General features: G+C 33.8%; 1 protein-coding gene across 2 annotated transcripts in view; it reads left to right on the plus strand.

Annotated features, from left to right (window-relative positions):
• Positions 1-17,747, plus strand: part of ERBB4 (erb-b2 receptor tyrosine kinase 4) — a gene marked incomplete at both ends in the record, with an annotated part of 1,160,630 nt that overhangs the window by 973,053 nt on the left and 169,830 nt on the right. The gene's annotated exons all lie outside the window — the stretch shown is intronic.

Below are 17,747 nucleotides of genomic sequence, written 5' to 3' on the forward strand. Positions count from 1 at the left end.
AGATAAAAAAGATGAACCTTGAACTGATGATTTTCATCAGTATAAGTGGGACTGACTATGGTGTATTCTATATGAGAGATGAAAAGCTAAAGTCAAGACAAAATGTGTATCTGTACATCCTTAAGTTTTGCTATAGTTTTGAATTGATAGAGATCCTTGACTCAGCAATTAAAAAGAAACCAAAATAGACTCAAACACAATCCTCTAGGAATTATGTGTTTTCTGGGGAATGTATGTAGAAGGAGTAGAGCTCATATATGGATTCTCTAGGACCAAATAGAGGAGAAATAAAAAGAAATATTCTGGAAGGAACAATAAAGTGTTTCTCACTACAAAATATAGTGAGAACAAAAAAAAAAAAAAAAAAAAAAAAATGCTGTCCAGAACAATATCAGTACTTTTTAGTACTTCCAGTGTACGTTTAACCTGCATTTCTTTTACTGTGAATTAGACAGCACAATTCTATATTTCTTTTTCTATGCATTATCTTTTCATGACTTTACTTTTTCTTAATTCAGTTGGTTGTCTTTTGCTTCTTAATTTCTATAAACTCTTCATATATTAGAGAGATTAGCACCTATGATAAGTGTTGCAAATATTTTTCCTCTTTGTTATTTGGCTTTTAATGCCTTTATGATATATCATAATGTACATAATTATTTAAAGTCAAATTTATTAATATATTATTTTCTGTCTGCTGAATGTTGTGTGTTGGCTAGAAAGCAATTCCCAACATTTTAATTTTGCATAGGTTTATTGCTTTCAAAATTTCACTCATGAAATTCTGCTTCACCACATTTGATGGGGTTAAGAGATATTAGAAGCAAGGCGGGACTTTTTTTTTTTTTTTTTTTTTTGCCGTACACGGGCCTCTCACTGTTGCGGCCCCTCCCGCCGTGGAGCACAGACTCCGGACGCGCAGGCTCAGCGGCCATGGCCCACGGGCACAGCCGCTCTGCGGTATGTGGGATCCTCCCAGACCGAGGCACGAACCCGCGCCCCCTGCCCCTGCATCGGCAGGCAGACTCCCAACCACTGCGCCACCAGGGAAACCCGAGGCGGGACATATTTTGATGTAAATTTCTTGAACTTTGACTAATTATGACAAAGATAAACTACAGAAATTTAAGTATTTTGATAATTTTGATAATAATAAATTATTTTGATAAATGATAATCTCAGCCCCAGTAAACTGAAAATCCACAACTTTGAGTATTTTCACCAAGGATAACTTTTCATTGACACAGAAGCTGAGAGTTGACTTTAATAATCTTCTCTTTATTTTTGAATTATTTTTCTATAATATTTATAAGCACAAATATTTATATTTATTAAGCATTTGAGAATAGAGTCTGAGCCTGAATGATGACAGTTAGGCACATGCTTTTGCTTTACTTTATTCTAATGTACTATATATTTTTAGAAAACATTTTCTCAAAAACATATTTCTTCAAATGTTTAATTTCTCAATTTACCTGTTCATGTCATTATATACATTCAGGCTCTTTGTGAATAATTGTAAATTGCATTGAAAATTTTTAAAATCATAGTGAAATTAATAAAATGATTTAATAATTAAACATATCTAATTTAATACTTAAATGCTCTGATTTTTAAAAGTTGTAAATCCTCAAAGGCATTTTTCCTTGTTTTTGCTGTCAATTGTGAATAAATTAATATTGATTTAATTTTTAATTACTTTTATTTAATTATGAAAACAGTACACATAGCCTTAGAAATAACACATTTTCATGAAATTGAATGTATTTCTAAACCTATGTCCTTTTTTTTTTTTCCTATTTCATAAGTAAGTTTATAGGCTTGGCTTACTGCCTCATCATTATAATTTTTTTAGAGATGCATTATATTAATGTGAAATATAATGATGAAAGAATTTCATTTTATTTAGTAAAAAAAGCTCTAAATACCACAAATAATTAAAGTACAGCTAAAATATTTAGAAAAAAACATAAATGTATCTGTGTATGTATAATGTTGGGAGGAAGAGAGTGAAATAAGTGGATTTAATTTATATATTATATATACACACATATGTAAAATATACATATGTTTTATATATATATATAATTATATATGTTTACATATACACAACATCAGGATACATGTATCCACATTTTTCTTTATGAGTACTTAAACATGAAGTATGATTTTGTGTTTCTTATTCACATATATTATGTAATTTTAATCTTTACATGCCAAATTTCTGGGCAAAAGTTTAAAATTCAGTAGTACAGAAAACTAGTCCTGTGTTCCATTTTGATCTATGATTTTAATCAAAATATATCACACCCTTTCCAGGGATCTAGAAAGGAGTGCTAGACTTACACATTTGGATTGATAAATATTAAACAGATTAGTCCTAGCATTTAGAGTATATGTTATTCTATTAACCATATTGGTACTCCACTCTCATGTTCTTAATGAACATTTTATTTTTAAAAGTACAAATGACCATTTACTCAGTGAGTTGCTCATCTTTAACATCAAGTATTTTACATGTGCACCTAGGAATTACAAGCAGAAAAGCACCAAATGCCAAGAAATAATACAAATATATTTGAAAATTACTGGCTCAGCTGAAAGCTGTTGTGCATTTAACAAAACCAAAGAGATGTTTCCTTTTGGAGGTACATCTGAATTAAGTATGCAAGCTATGTGTGTTGAAACATATCAGTTTGTAATTGAATCTTCCTTGAGGTCATTCAGACACACACAATAGGCATGACATTTGTTCTTGCAATTACTTTTAAATTAATGGGGAAAGGAAAATATCTAGTATAGTATCTTTCTTTTCATAATACATTTTTTTACTCTTCTCAAGAAAATGCATAGTCAAATGAAAAATAGAAGTTCAAATTGCCTTTTAAATTGTTTGAATTCCACTGTTAAATAAAACCTAGGGAGCAAATTCAAAAGAATAATTTCTTTCTTGTTTCTAGTGAGCATTTTTAGAATTCAGAAACAAATAGAAAATATTTTTAATTAATATAGTTGACAAAAAATTACCACTGTCACCCCTCTCTAATCTCTCTGCTCATCAATTACATTGTTTATATTACCATGTCATATCTACAGAAATATTTTTTAAGATTTTATTTCTCTTATATTTTTTAAAGTTTAAGAGATAGAATACAGTTCTACAGATATTCATTTGTTGCAAATAATCACTATATTCTAACTTTTTATGATGCATACATTGTTGAATAGTTTATTTTTATTTTAGAAAATATAACTATTAAAATACAGAAACATAATTTATCTCAAATATATAATTTATTATACTCTCCTCTCAAAATCTTGGGAATATAAATAATTCCTAAATGATATTTCAATAAATACTTGTGATTTCTTTTTTTATGTGTTTGGCTCTGGCTTCTATTTACCAGAGCTTGTTATAAAATTTAAAAAATAAATTATTGAAATTCATTCCTCTCAATCATTCCATCTCCCAATGGTACAGTTTGAAAAATACTTGTCACGCTGTAAGGAATAATAACATTTTTTTAAAAATCTGCAATGTCACTGAAAACATGAAAGTTTATGAAATGAAACTATTTATGCATATCATGTTATATGCAATTCATTCTTATTTTTAGAATTTAACTTGAATACATATTAAGTGCTAAGTAAATCTTTGCTTGTTGATCAAATTTTTTCATTATTTGATATTTTTCTTCTGAGAAGCACACTTTACCATTAAAAACTCTTAGCTCATAACCACAATATCTGTATTTATTTTCAAAGCCATCTAAAGTCATCTGATAACTACTAAATGAAGTATTTAAATATTTCCATCACATTTCCAAAGAAAATATATTAGATGTGCAAAAATGCTTTAATGCTAAAAAGCACCATAACTCTGTACTGATATTGTCGATATCCTCAAGTATATTGCTTCTTTAATCACACTTAACATTTAATTACATAGTTTACACTTAAAAATCACTGAAATTGGTTTAGAAGAACCTTATAAAACTTGCTTTCTCTATACTATGATTTTAAAAATTGAAATAAATATCAGGTTATGATGTTCCAGTACATGTTTTAACACATCTGTGAATTTTAATTTATATAAATTTCAATTAAAATACCTAAAAAATGAAGAATTTATTTTTTGAGTGGGTCTTGCATACCATTTGAAGATTTGATGAATAATTACTCTGAATATATTAATTCTGAATAATTAATTAATATATTAATTACTATTAATATATATATAATTAATATATTAATTCTGTTACTTTTAATCTAAGTAACCTATGTATTATCATAAATAATAATTTTCTGGTTCCTCTGATGAAACAGACTGAAGCAAATAATTCTTGATAGTTTAAGTGCCACAGAGGCATTTTCTAATAATACAAAATTTTCATAATCATGACTGGTGACTTTAAATTTTGATTTTTTAACTCTCAAAAATGATATTTAGCTCCTAGTACCAGTTCCATCTCAGTTCAGTCAGGTTCTTGGCAGAAGGACTGATGTCATGGCCATCAGAACTTTAAAATGTAGATAATATTTGCACAGGGGCTTCAGAAATTCTGGAAGCTATAATAATGTAAAGGATCAAGAAGAGAAAAGATTAGTAGACTAACCTCAGAGTTTGTTACATCCCCACATAGGAGATAGGAAAACAACATGGCAACAATTAATAGAGATTACAGACAAAAGTCACTGCACCTTCCCTCAAAAAACCTGTCCCCATATATATCTATAAAGAACTGAGAGATTGTTAGACATTCCACTGACTATTGAATACTGTAATTTCTTTTGTCCTTTTCAGAATTGTTTGGTAGGAAGTCAAAGAGTAATTGTTAATGCCTGTATTAGGCAGAGAAATTGTGTGACCATGGCAATGAACCAGACTGACCAATATTGTCAAAAATTTGGTGGAAAAAAAAATGATGCCATGGGGTAAAGTGGATTATGAGGAAAGTACAATGAGTTGTGGGAATGAAAAGAAGAAAGAGATGCTGAGAAGCAAAATTGTATTCATATTGGATGCAAATCCTTTACTACTGCAGGGAAGGAGAAGTAAAAGAGAATCTCTCCTGCCAGAAAGAAGGTGGGGGGAAAGGTATTTTATCTTGACTTGTATATCAGGTTTTTATCATCCACAGGACAAACTCCTCAATATTCTCTGTAACTTACTGAAGGATTTTTTTTTTAAATGTAAAGTAGGAAACCCAGGCCCAGATCACAAAATACAAAACCTGAAGACCCTTTTTTAAAAAGGTATTTGGCAAGCTAGGCATTTATTTCAGATTCCTAAGGATGCAGTGTGTTAAAATCTCATTACCTTATTCATGGACAGCAGCTTCCTCATCTCTTGGTTTTCAGACCATTTCCCTAGGATTTATCCTGGGGAGAGTGCTGCCAGAATATGTGAGTTCCTTGATCAAGGATTTTGACAGAATCAAATCCAAACGTCAGCCTATCATTTAAACTCTTACAAGCCCTAGTACCAGACTCCCTTTCCGGCTTTATTCCTTACTGTTCTGTCATGTGCCAGATGCTCCCTATAAGTAGATCTAGTTGTATTCCCCATGCATATGACACTTTCCAACTTTCTTAATTTTAGAAGGAAAGGAATTAGTTATATTGGATAACTGATATGTACCAGCCCCTGTGACCCTTTCCTATATATTATGTGAAATTGTTGTTACACAAGATGAGTATTATTGATCCTCAGCTATATACAGCAGAGGAAACAGGTTTTGCCAGGGTGAATGACTTGCTTCTTATCATGTTAACCAGTAAAAGAGCACACTCTGGAAAGAAGTTTTGCATGAATCAGTGTTCATACCTCTTTCTCCTCATCACACCACCCAACCCATGTTATTTATTCTTTTATAACATGTTCTTCCCACATAGTGATATCTACACTCATGTTTTTCTTCTCAACAAAGCTTTTCTTTTTTTTCCTGCGTTCAGTTAGAAGATAATCTCTGTCTTCCATAAATTGTTATAGGAATCTTAGATCATAAATATTCATCATAACTGTTATTAATGTTCATAATCTATTTTTACTAAAATTTAAAAACTTCTAGGATATCCTCTATTTATGAGTAGGATATATGTCTTTTTAATTTTTGCATCCTAGTGGAGTGTATAGAGTAAACTTCAATCAATAATGGGCATGAGTTAATGAATGAATGAAAGAATGACTAGCTATTTCCTATGAATACTCCTAAACTCCATACCGATATTAATAAGGTAATATTTAACAAAATAACCCTTATAGTGCTCTGCAGTACTGTTTGAGTTTTCTGATGGTGAATATAATGGCCATGAATTGACTTTTCTTAGGGCAGTCATTATAGAAATCTCAGTTACCATTCCATTTCTAAAATATTGGTTAATTTTCAGTGGCTCATTTCAAATGCCAGGTCAGGATTGGAGGCCTTCTGGCAGAGATTCTTTGTGAGGTACTCCTTTTTCCACTGCCACTTTCTAACCCTTACACAGTGTGTGTCTAGCCACAAAACCACCCATTCCTTTGACTCAGAGCCTCCTGAAGCAAAGACATTAGCGATAGGGGTCTTGTGTAACGCCATATATTTTCTTACAGGGTTTATTATAACTCCTTTTGCAACAGGTGGTAATATTATTTACTGCTACTATATTAAAAACATAGAAACATCAATAACATTAATGCAGATTTTTACCAGTGATTGCCTCTAACTGAATACTCTTGACTCTGGATCAGTGTCGAATATTAAAATAACATTGACATGAATATTTAATATAAGAACTTGCATATAAATCATGGTTTCAAAATTTAATATATCTGATGGCAATAATTAAGTTCATTATAAAAAGTAGAGGAGATAAGAAAGAAATAAATGATAGGACAAATGATTTCTATGTGTGAATTATCCTATATGAACATGAGACTAGTAACTGAAAAATGGAGATTTAATTAAAGTCACTCAGTAATTTATCTTGAATGAATCATAAAGAACACAGTTCAGCCTGCTCTTTTACCAGAAGTATATTTAAGATATTTTATTAGTTTTTAAGGGAGGATTTTCCTAATTTTATTTGGTTGTTTGTTGTTCTATGCCTTTAATATAATTGGGATTAATTAACAGATTCTTCTTGTAGATTAGAAACACAATAGGTGTCTTCCTTTGGAGAATGTGCAGTATCTAGGAAAACAGAATTAATTCCCCAAATTATACAAAATAGCAAATCATGAAGTCCTAAGCAACTAAATGAGAGCTATTACCAAAATTACTAGATTCTCATCTATTTTAAGTCAAATTTAATTTTTAAATATATTGATTGAGACTCCTAGAATCAAGTTCTCCTGCACAGAAGTGAGAATAAAGATGTGAGTTAGTTTTTGTCCCTTCCTGCACAGGTTATTCAGCATTTTACAATAGGAGGATTAATTTTAAGTAGTTGAGGATAAATTGTGCATAGGTGACTTATCAAAAAAAAAAAGTACCTGTTAGAATGTCACTTCATAAAGTTTCCATTAATAGGTTGATCTTATCAGTGATAGTTCCTGTTAGGATACTAAGATAATGACTACAAAATCAGCTGAGTCCTCCTGGTTACCTGACATCAACAACTCCTGAGGAGACATCATGGTAGAGACAGTCTTGGCTGCGGATACAATGGGAACCAGGTTCAAATCTCAACTTGGCTACTTACTAACTTTAGGATCTTGGCCGATTGCTTCCCCTTTTCAAACTACGCTCCTTATCAGTTAATTGATATAATAATACCTGTTGAACAAGTTTGTCCTGAGAACTAATTATGTTCATATGGAAAATCAGTAGCATTGTGCCAGGTAGAATTAAACAACAAGCAGCAGTTATTATGATCTGATGAAATTGTTGAATAGGTGACTTTAGAGAGACTATGTTCACTAAAAACTAGAAAGCTATAGGGGAACTAAAGACAGGGCTTACTCAACTGATCAAATAACCTTATAAAAATTGATTTTCATTTATAGAGAGAAAAAAATGAAAGCAGTAGACACTATTTGGGAGCTAATAATTATTCCTTCCTCCTTAGTTTTAGACTCTATAGCCTCAGATGATTTATTCTGATTCTAGGAAGTTGATGTTTTCATTCTTTACAGAAGATTGCAGTGTCCTCTCAGAAGATCCATGCTGGACCTTGCTGAGCTTGTTCTTCTATATCAGTCCTGAATGGTTAATTGCAGACACCTTTGTGCATCTCTTTCTGTAACTTTGCTAAGATTAATCAGTAAGCAATTGTCTCTGCCGTAGCTATAAGCATTCACCAGTACCTCTTAGTCTTTATCATCTACTTTAACTCAAATTGCTATTTACTGTTATTACTGTTATTGTGGTTACTATTTGTTACAGAACAAATTTGTACTTTCCTTGAAGTTCTCTTGCAACTCCTTAAGCTACCTTTGGCCTTCTCCTAATGTTTCATGATTACCTTTATGTTGAAAGTAGGAAGAGATGTTTCCAACTCTCCATGGGCTTAAATAGGAAAATAATAGCTTATAAAGGGCTGACAGAAAAAATATTTTTTGGTCAATTTAAATACGTTTTATTCCAAAAAGCCCTACTAGACTTGAAAAAAGATCAAAGTGCCCACTTACCCTGGGGCTGCAGTTTTTTTTTTCCAGACTCCTGGCTATGCCTTTACTACTCAATGATTTCACTCCCTTCAAATATAATTAGTTTAATACAAATGTAAACATAACTAACATTTTTAAGAGTCTACTAGACACTGATAAGCTCTTTGCCTATACTATATCATTTGGCTATTATATATATATATATATATATATATGTTAATTTTTAAATGAGTTAAAAGTATCTGCATCATTTAGATTAGACCAATATAGTACATCCAAACTAAAAAAAGGTTTGGCAGCAACATTAATTGTAAAACTATGTATAAAATCAAGACAACAATGTTTAAATCTCACCTTCATCTTCCAATAAGTTGTTTTTTGTTGCCTAAAGCATTAGATAGAGAGGCATTTTGAGTCCTCATCCAGTCCTTGCAGGAATGCAGTAATTGTATTAGTTTTCCTTGGCTGCTGTAACAATCTACCACAGGTGTTGTTGACTTCACAGAAACATTATAGCAAGTTTCTGGAAGCCAGACTTCTGAAGTCAAGGCGTTGGTAGGGTTGCATGCTTTTCAGAAGCTCTAAAGGAAAATCTGTTTCTTGCCTCCTCCAGTGTCTGGTGGCTGCATATGCTCTGTAGCTTGTGGAAGCGTCACTCTCACCTCTGACCCCTCTGGTATCTGTATCTAATCTCCCTATGCCTTTCTCTTATAAGGATAGTTGTGAGGGCATTGAGGGCCCACCCAGATAATCCAAGATGGTCTCCTCATCTTGAAATCCCTAACTTAATCATATCTGTACAGACCCTTTATCCAAATATGGTAAGATTCACAGGTTCCTGGGATTAAGATGTGGGCATATTTGGGGATTCATTATCAGCACATCACAATGATTGCTTAGCAGTCTCTGCCATGGGCAAGGGGAGGGAGTGCTGGTGTAGCACACATGCCATTTTTTGCCCAACAGTGACTTAAATCGGTCATTTAACAAATAAGTTTTAGGTTATGTGACTTGCCCAAATTTACCTAATCAGAATAACCCCAACAGGAAACACATGGTATATTAAGTTGGAATAATGGAAGAAGTTTAGCAAAGGGGTTTATAAAGCTATAGGCAGGGTTGAGGAACACCAGCATAGATTGTTGAAGTGTCTCGAGACTAGTAACAGAACTGCTAGGCCTGAAGGAGCAAGAGAAAGATTACCACTGTGACTTGTAGAGGGTTTCAGGGAAGAGAAGGTTGAGGGATAAATACCAACCTCACTCGCTTCTCTCTTTAGTCATCTGCTGCTTATTTTTATTGACTGAATGAAAATGAAACCAATACAGAGAAAAGGTAGCCTGTTGTCATCCATTTGGGTCAGTTTTGCTGGACACATGGCAAAGTGGAGAAGGATGGAGAATGGCTCTGGAGGGGCAAAGAGAAATATGCAGGTTAATCCCACAGATCACTAGCACCATAACTGGGAGTATAAACTAACCTTCTTTATTACAAAATGTGTTGCATTTTTTGACATATCAAATTTAACTCAACAAATGTTAATTGAGTACATGCAAGGTTAAGGGTATCTATGAAGGACTCCAAAAAATGCCAATGACTTTTTTTGTAAGTTACAGCAAAAACACACAGGAGTTAATGGAAAAACCAGCATTCTTTTCACAGCAGCAATGTGAGTCTGAACTTAGCTAGGAGTCAGGTTAAAAGTACATGGAAAGGACAGGCTCTTTGGTGGGGCTAATGGCGGACTGGAGGGCTCACACCAAGGAGTACTTCCCAGAACTTCTGCTGCCAGCATCCTTGTCCCCACGGTGAGCCACAGCCACCCTCTGACCCTGCAGGAGGCCCCCGCAACACTAGCAGAGGGAAGACAGCAGAAGCAAGAAGAATTAGAGTCCTGCAGCCTGTGGAACAGAAACGACAGTCACGGAAATATACACAAAATGAAAAGGCAGAGGGCTATGTACCAGATGAAGGAACAAGATAAAACCCCAGAAAAACAAATAAATGGAGATAGGCAACCTTCCAGAAAAAGAATTCAGAATAATGATAGTGAAGATGATCCAGGATCTCGGAAAAAGAATGGAGGCAACAATTGAGAAGATGCAAGAAATGTTTAACAAGACCTAGAAGAATCCAAGAACAAACAAACATAGATGAACAATACAATAACTGAAATGAAAAATACACTAGAAGGAATCAAGAGCAGAATAACTGAGGCAGAAGAATGGATAAGTGACCTGGAAGACATAATGGTAGAATTCACTGCTGCAGAACAGAATAAAGAAAAAAGAATGAAAAGAAATGAAGACAGCCTAAGAGACTTCTGGGACAACATCAAGTGCAACAACATTCACATTATAGGGGTCCCAGAAGGAGAAGAGAGAGAGAAAGGACCTGAGAAAATATTTGGAGAGATTATAGTTGAAAATGTCCCTAACATGGGAAAGGAAATAGCCACCCAAGTCCAGGAAGCACAGAGAGTCCCATGCAGGATAAACCCAAAGGGAAACACACTGAGACACATAATAATCAAATCGGCAAAAATTAAAGACAAAGAAAAATTATTGGAAGCAACAAGGGAAAAATGACAAATAACGTACAAAGGAACTCCCATAAGGGTAACAGCTAATTACTCAGCAGAAATTCTGCAAGCCAGAAGGGAGTGGCATGATATACTTAAAATGATGAAAAGGAAGAAACTACAACCAAGATTACTCTAACTGGCAAGGATCTCATTTAGATTCGATGGAGAAATCAAAAGCTTTACAGACAAGCAAAAGCTAAGAGAATTCAGCACCACCAAACCAGCTCTACAACAAATGCTAAAGGAACTTCTCTAAGTGGGAAACACAGGAGAAGAAAAGGACCTACAAAAACAAACCCAAAACAATTAAGAGAATGGTCATAGGAACATACATATCGATAATAACCTTAAACGTGAATGGATTAAATGATCCAACCAAAAGTAACAGGCTTGCTGAATGGATACAAAACAAGACCCATATATATGCTGCCCACAAGAGACCCACTTCAGACCTAGGGACACATACAGACTGAAAGTGAGGGAATGGAAAAAGATATTCCATGCAAATGGAAATCAAAAGAAAGCTGGAGTAGCAATACTCATATCAGATAAAATACACTTTAAAATAAAGAATGTTATAAAGGACAAGTAAGGACACTACATAATAATCAAGGGATCAATCCAAGAAGAAGATAAAGCAATTCTAAATATATATGGACCCAACACAGGAGCACCACAATACATAAGGCAACTACTAACACCTATAAAAGAGGGAATCAACAGTAACATAATAATAGTGGGGTACTTTAACACCTCACTTACACCAATGGACAGATCATCCAAAATGAAAATAAATAAGGAAACAGAAGCTTTAAATGACACAATAGACCAGATAGATTTAATTGATATTTATAGAACATTCCATCCAAAAACAGCAGATTACACTTTCTTTCCAAGTGCACACAGAACATTCTCCAGGATAGATCACATCTTGGGTCACAATTCAAGCCTCAATAAATTTAAGAAGACTGAAATCATATCAAGCATCTCTTCTGACATCAGCACTATAAGATTAGAAATGAATTACAGGGGGAAAAGAAACGTAAAAAAACAAACACATAGAGGCTAAACAATACGTTATGAAATAACCAAGGGATCACTGAAGAAATAAAAGAGGAAATAAAAAGATACCTCGAGAGAAATGGCAATGAAAACACAATGATCCAAAACATATTGGATGTAGCAAAAGCAGCTCTAAGAGGGAAGTTTATACCTGTACAAGCATACATCAAGAAACAAGAAAAATCTCACACAAACATGTAACCTTACACCTAAAGGAGCTAGACAAAGAAGAACAAACTAAATCCAAAGTTAGCAGAAGGAAAGAAATCATAAATATCAGAGCAGAAATAAATGAAATAAAAACAAAGAAAACAATAGCAAAGATCAATAAAACTCAAAGCTGTTTCTTGGAGAAGATAAACAAAATTGATAAACCATTAGCCAGACTCATCAAGAAAAAAGGGAGAGGACTCAAATCAATAAAATTAGAAATGAAAAAGGAGAAGTTACAGCAGACACCACAGAAATACAAAGCATCCTAAGAGACTACTACAAGCAACTCTATGCCAACAAAATGGACAACCTGAAAGAAAAGGACAAATTCTTACAAAGGTATAACCTTCCAAGACAGAACCAGGAAGAAATAGAAAATATGAACAGACCAATCACAAGTAATGAAATTGAAACTGTGATTAAAAATCTTCCAACAAACAAAAGTCCAGGACCAGATGGCTTCACAGGTGAATTCTATCAAAAATTTAGAGAAGAGCTAACATCTGTCCTTCTCAAACTCTTCCAAAAAATTGCAGAGGAAGGAACACTCCCAAACTCATTCTATGAGGCCACCATCACCCTGATTCCAAAACCAGGCAAAGGTACTTCAAAAAAAGAAAACTACAGACCAATATCATTGATGAATATAGATGCAAAAATCCTCAACAAAATACTAGCAAATGGAATCTAACAACACATTAAAAGGATCATACACCATGATCAAGTGGGATTTCTCCCAGGGATGCAAGGATTCTTCAAAATACGCATATCAATCAATGTGATACATCATATTAACAAATTGAAAAATAAAAACCATATGATCATCTCAATAGAGGCAGAAAAAGCTTTTGACAAAATTCAACACCCATTTATGATAAAAACTCTCCAGAAAGTGGGCATAGAGGGAACACACCTCAACATAATAAAGGCCACATATGACAAACCCACAGCAAACATCATTGTCAATGGAGAAAAACTGAAAGCATTTCCTCTAATATCAGAAACAAGACAAGGATGTCCACTCTCACCACTGTTATTCAACATAGTTTTGGAAGTCCTAGCCTGGCAATCAGAGAAGAAAAAGAAATAAAAGGAATACAAATTGGAAAAGAAGAAGTAAAACTGTCACTGTTTGCAGATGACATGATACTATACATAGAGAATCCTAAAAATGCTACCAGGAAACTCCTAGAGCTAATCAATTAATTTGGTAAAGTTGCAGGATAAAAAAGTAATGCACAAAAATCTCTTGCATTCCTATACACTAATGATGAAAAATCTGAATGAGAAATTATGGAAACACTCCCATTTACCATTGCAACAAAAAGAATAAAATACCTAGGAATAAACCTAGTTAGGGAGACAAAAGACCTGTATGCAGAAAACTATAAGACACTGATGAAAGAAATTAAAGATGATACCAACAGATGGAGAGATATACCATGTTCTTGGATTGGAAGAATCAATATTGTGAAAATGACTATACTACCCAAAGCAATCTACAGATTCAATGCAATCCTTACCAAATTACCAATGGCATTTTTTATGGAACTAGAACCAAAAAACTTAAAATTTGTATGCAGCCACAAAAGACCCTGAATAACCAAAGCAGTCTTGGTGGAAAAAAAAAACGGAGCTGGAGGAATCAGACTCCCTGACTTCAGACTATACTTCAAAGCTACAGTAATCAAGATAATATGGTACAGGCATGAAAACAGAAATATAGATCAATGGAACAAGATAGAAAGCCCAGAGATAAACCCACGCACCTATGGTCAACTAATCTATGACAAAGGAGGCAAGGATATACAATGGAGAAAAGACTGTCTCTTCCATAAGTGATGCTGGGAAAACTGGACAGCTACATGTAAAGGAATGAAATTAGAACACTCCCTAACACTATACAAAAAAATAAACTCAAAATGGATTCGAGACCTAAATGTAGACCAGACACTATAAAAGTCTTAGAGGAAAACATAGGTAGAACACTCTTTGATATAAATCACAGCAAGAGCTTTTTTGATCCACCTCCTAGAGTAACGGAAATAAAAACAAAAATAAACAAATGGGACCTAATGAAACTTCAAAGCTTTTGCACAGCAAAGGAAACCATAAAGAAGATGAAAAGACAACTCTCAGAATGGGAGAAAATATTTGTAAACAAATCAATGGACAAAGGAATAATCTCCAAAGTATATAAACAGCTCATGCAGCTCAATATTAAAATAACAAACAACCCAGTCCAGGGCAGAAGACCTAAATAGACATTTCTCCAAAGAAGACATACAGATGGCCAAGAGGCACATGGAAAGATGCTCAACATCACTAATTATTAGAGAAATGCAAATCAAAACTACAATGAGGTATCACCTCACACCTGTTTGAATGGGCATCATTGGAAAATCTACAAAGAATACATGCTGGAGATGGTGTGGAGAAAAGGGAACCCTCTTGCACTGTTGGTGTTTATGTAAATTGATACAGCCACTATGGAGAACAGTATGGAGGATCCTTAAAATAGTGAAAATAGAATTACCATTTGACCCAGCAATCCCACTACTTGGGCATATACCCTGAGAAAACCATAATTCAATAAGAGTCATGTATCAAAATGTTCATTACAGCACTATTTACAATAGCCAGATCATGGAAGCAGCCTAAATGCCCATCAACAGACGAATGGATAAAGAAGTGGTTCATATATACAATGGAATATTGCTCAGCAATAAAAAGGAATGAAATTGCATCATTTGTTGAGACGTAGATGGATCTAAAGTGTTTCATACAGAGTGAAGTAAGTCAGAAAGAGGAAAACAAATATCGTATATTAACACATATGTGGAACCTAGAAAAATGGTACAGATGAACTGGTTTTCAAGTCAGAAACTGAGACACAGATGTAGAGAACAAACATAAGGACACCAAAGGGGGAAAGCCTCGGGGTCTGTGGTGCTGGTGGTGTGATGAATTGGCTGACTGAGATTGACATGCATACACTGATGTGTGTAAAATTGATGACTAATAAGAACCTGCTGTATATATTAAAAAAAAAAAAAGAAACATGGAAGGATACAGATTTGAGCTACACTGAAATAAATAATAAATGGGACTTGACCCAATGTTAGATATGGAGTGGAATGGAAAACATTAGAAAAGGCAATGCCAAATATGAATCCAAGGTTTAAAATCCAAATTAGAAACATTTACAAAATTGGTAAAGTTAGCAGACAAGCTTTTATCAAGAAATTTACTTTGTGTCTTAAATTTGATATCCAGTAGTTTATCTGTATCAGGATGACCAGAAGGCACTTGGAATATGTGTTGATTCCTGAAATGAGGTAGGATGGGAGGGGGGATTATAATACAGCTTCTGTTTATTTATTAATAAAACTGCATTGCCCCCTTACTAAGAGCCATACACTCTATAAGAGTTTGATAACATTATCAGCTAATATTACTACTCTCAGAGAAAACATTAGAGATGGTGGACATTTAACAAATAAGTCAAATAAAAATGGAATAGTGGAACTATACCTATATAAAGACCTATTAGTTTCTGCTCAGAGATGACAGTTGAAATTATAGGAGTTGAAAAGAATGGTTGGAATATGGGCACAGCATAATTCTCATGTCTGGATATTTTGACAGATATTTTGCACAGATATTTTGGATATGGTCATGCTGGATTTTGCTTTCCATCTTTTAAATAGCAATGTTATTAAACCTGAGAAACCACATAATTCTGCAGTTGACTCCATGTGTTTCTGATAACTCTGTCATATTTCTTAGTTATAAGATATAAGGATGCAAGAGGTTACAGATGAAAGCAAAGAATATTAGGGACAAAGCTATGATGGCATTTCCACATTTAAGGTATGGGAGGGAAAAGCAGGTGCCAATACCTGTAATAAGAATACTCAGAGAGACTGAAGATTCAGGATAGAATAAAATGCTATCACCAATCACAGAGAGATTTTCAAAAGAGGATGGTGGTCAGTGAGATAAAAGCATGCAGAGTCTCAGGAAAATCTTAAGAATGAGGGAATAACCTGTTGACTAGAGATAAGGAGGTTACTGGTGACTTTTTCAAGAGTACTTTAAATAGTTAGAATTCAGGAATGTTGCAGAAAAACTAGACCGCTAAGGAGTGAAGGACTATAAAATGAAGAAATAGCCAATGAGATTAGAAAATATTCTCAAAGTAGTGAAGTGGAAAAATTGAAGGAACTTTCATTTTTAGAATATAGGACATCTAAATATATTTGTGGGTACAGTGAATGTGCCAATATGGAGTGAAGATAAAGTCATACTAGAGATAAACAAAGGTAAAATTATCCAAAGGAACACAGTGGAAAGATGTCAAGAGCACATTTTACAGAGTAAATATTGTGAAAAGTAGAAAGTGTTTTTTTTTTTTTTTTTTCCTGCTCAGAGATACAGGTCATAATAAATGTAATAAAGAGTCAATAAGAAATTAAAAACTAAAACCAAGGGCTATTTTTGGAGGATCAAGTCAGGAGATTTGACAAATCTCCATGATCTATGCTTTTCTCTAACAACATTGGAAAGTTTGAGAATTCAAATGGTGGGAGTTGTCTTTGGCCAAGGGGTGTCAAAATGGGAATATCGGAGGGAAAACTTATAGGATGGTGGTAAATGCTTTATTATAATAGTTAACATTGGAGTTCGGGCTAAGAGAGAGATAAGTGAAGCAGAACAGAAAGCAGGCATTAAAAATTTAAATTATTAAAAATAAATCCAGTCTTCTTTCCGTGACTTAGAGGTCTTTCATGGTCTGGCCCCTACCTACATTTCCAATCTTATCTCATGCCATTGGAGCCCTTCCTAAATTCCAGACATGGGTATTCTCAGAGCTTCCAGAATTTGCCAAGCTCTTAGTCTCTCTCTTCATATTTGTCTATCTGACTTCTCATAATTCTTATCTCAGGGCACATTTTTTGACTACCCTTATCTAAAGTAGCTCTGCCACCACCATTTTATAATCTATTGCAATACTATTTTCTTCATAACCCTTAATGCAATTTATACATCTGTTTTATATTTATTTGGTTTTCCTGTATATTGGTTGCCTCTCCCAGGAGAATGAAAGCTTCATGAGGATAGAGAAGCTTCAATCACAGTGCTAGGCACATAGCAGGTCCTCAATAAATATTTTAAGTGAATAAATGTATACCATAAGATAGGAAGATATAATAAGGATAGAGGGAAATTCAGTATAACTAGGGGTAAGGGGAAGATAGAAAACACAGTCAGAAAGTAAAATTCTACCTTGTATAA

The sequence above is a fragment of the Hyperoodon ampullatus genome (assembly GCF_949752795.1).
Source record: "Hyperoodon ampullatus genome assembly, chromosome: 8".
Taxonomy (NCBI): Eukaryota; Metazoa; Chordata; class Mammalia; order Artiodactyla; family Ziphiidae; genus Hyperoodon; species Hyperoodon ampullatus.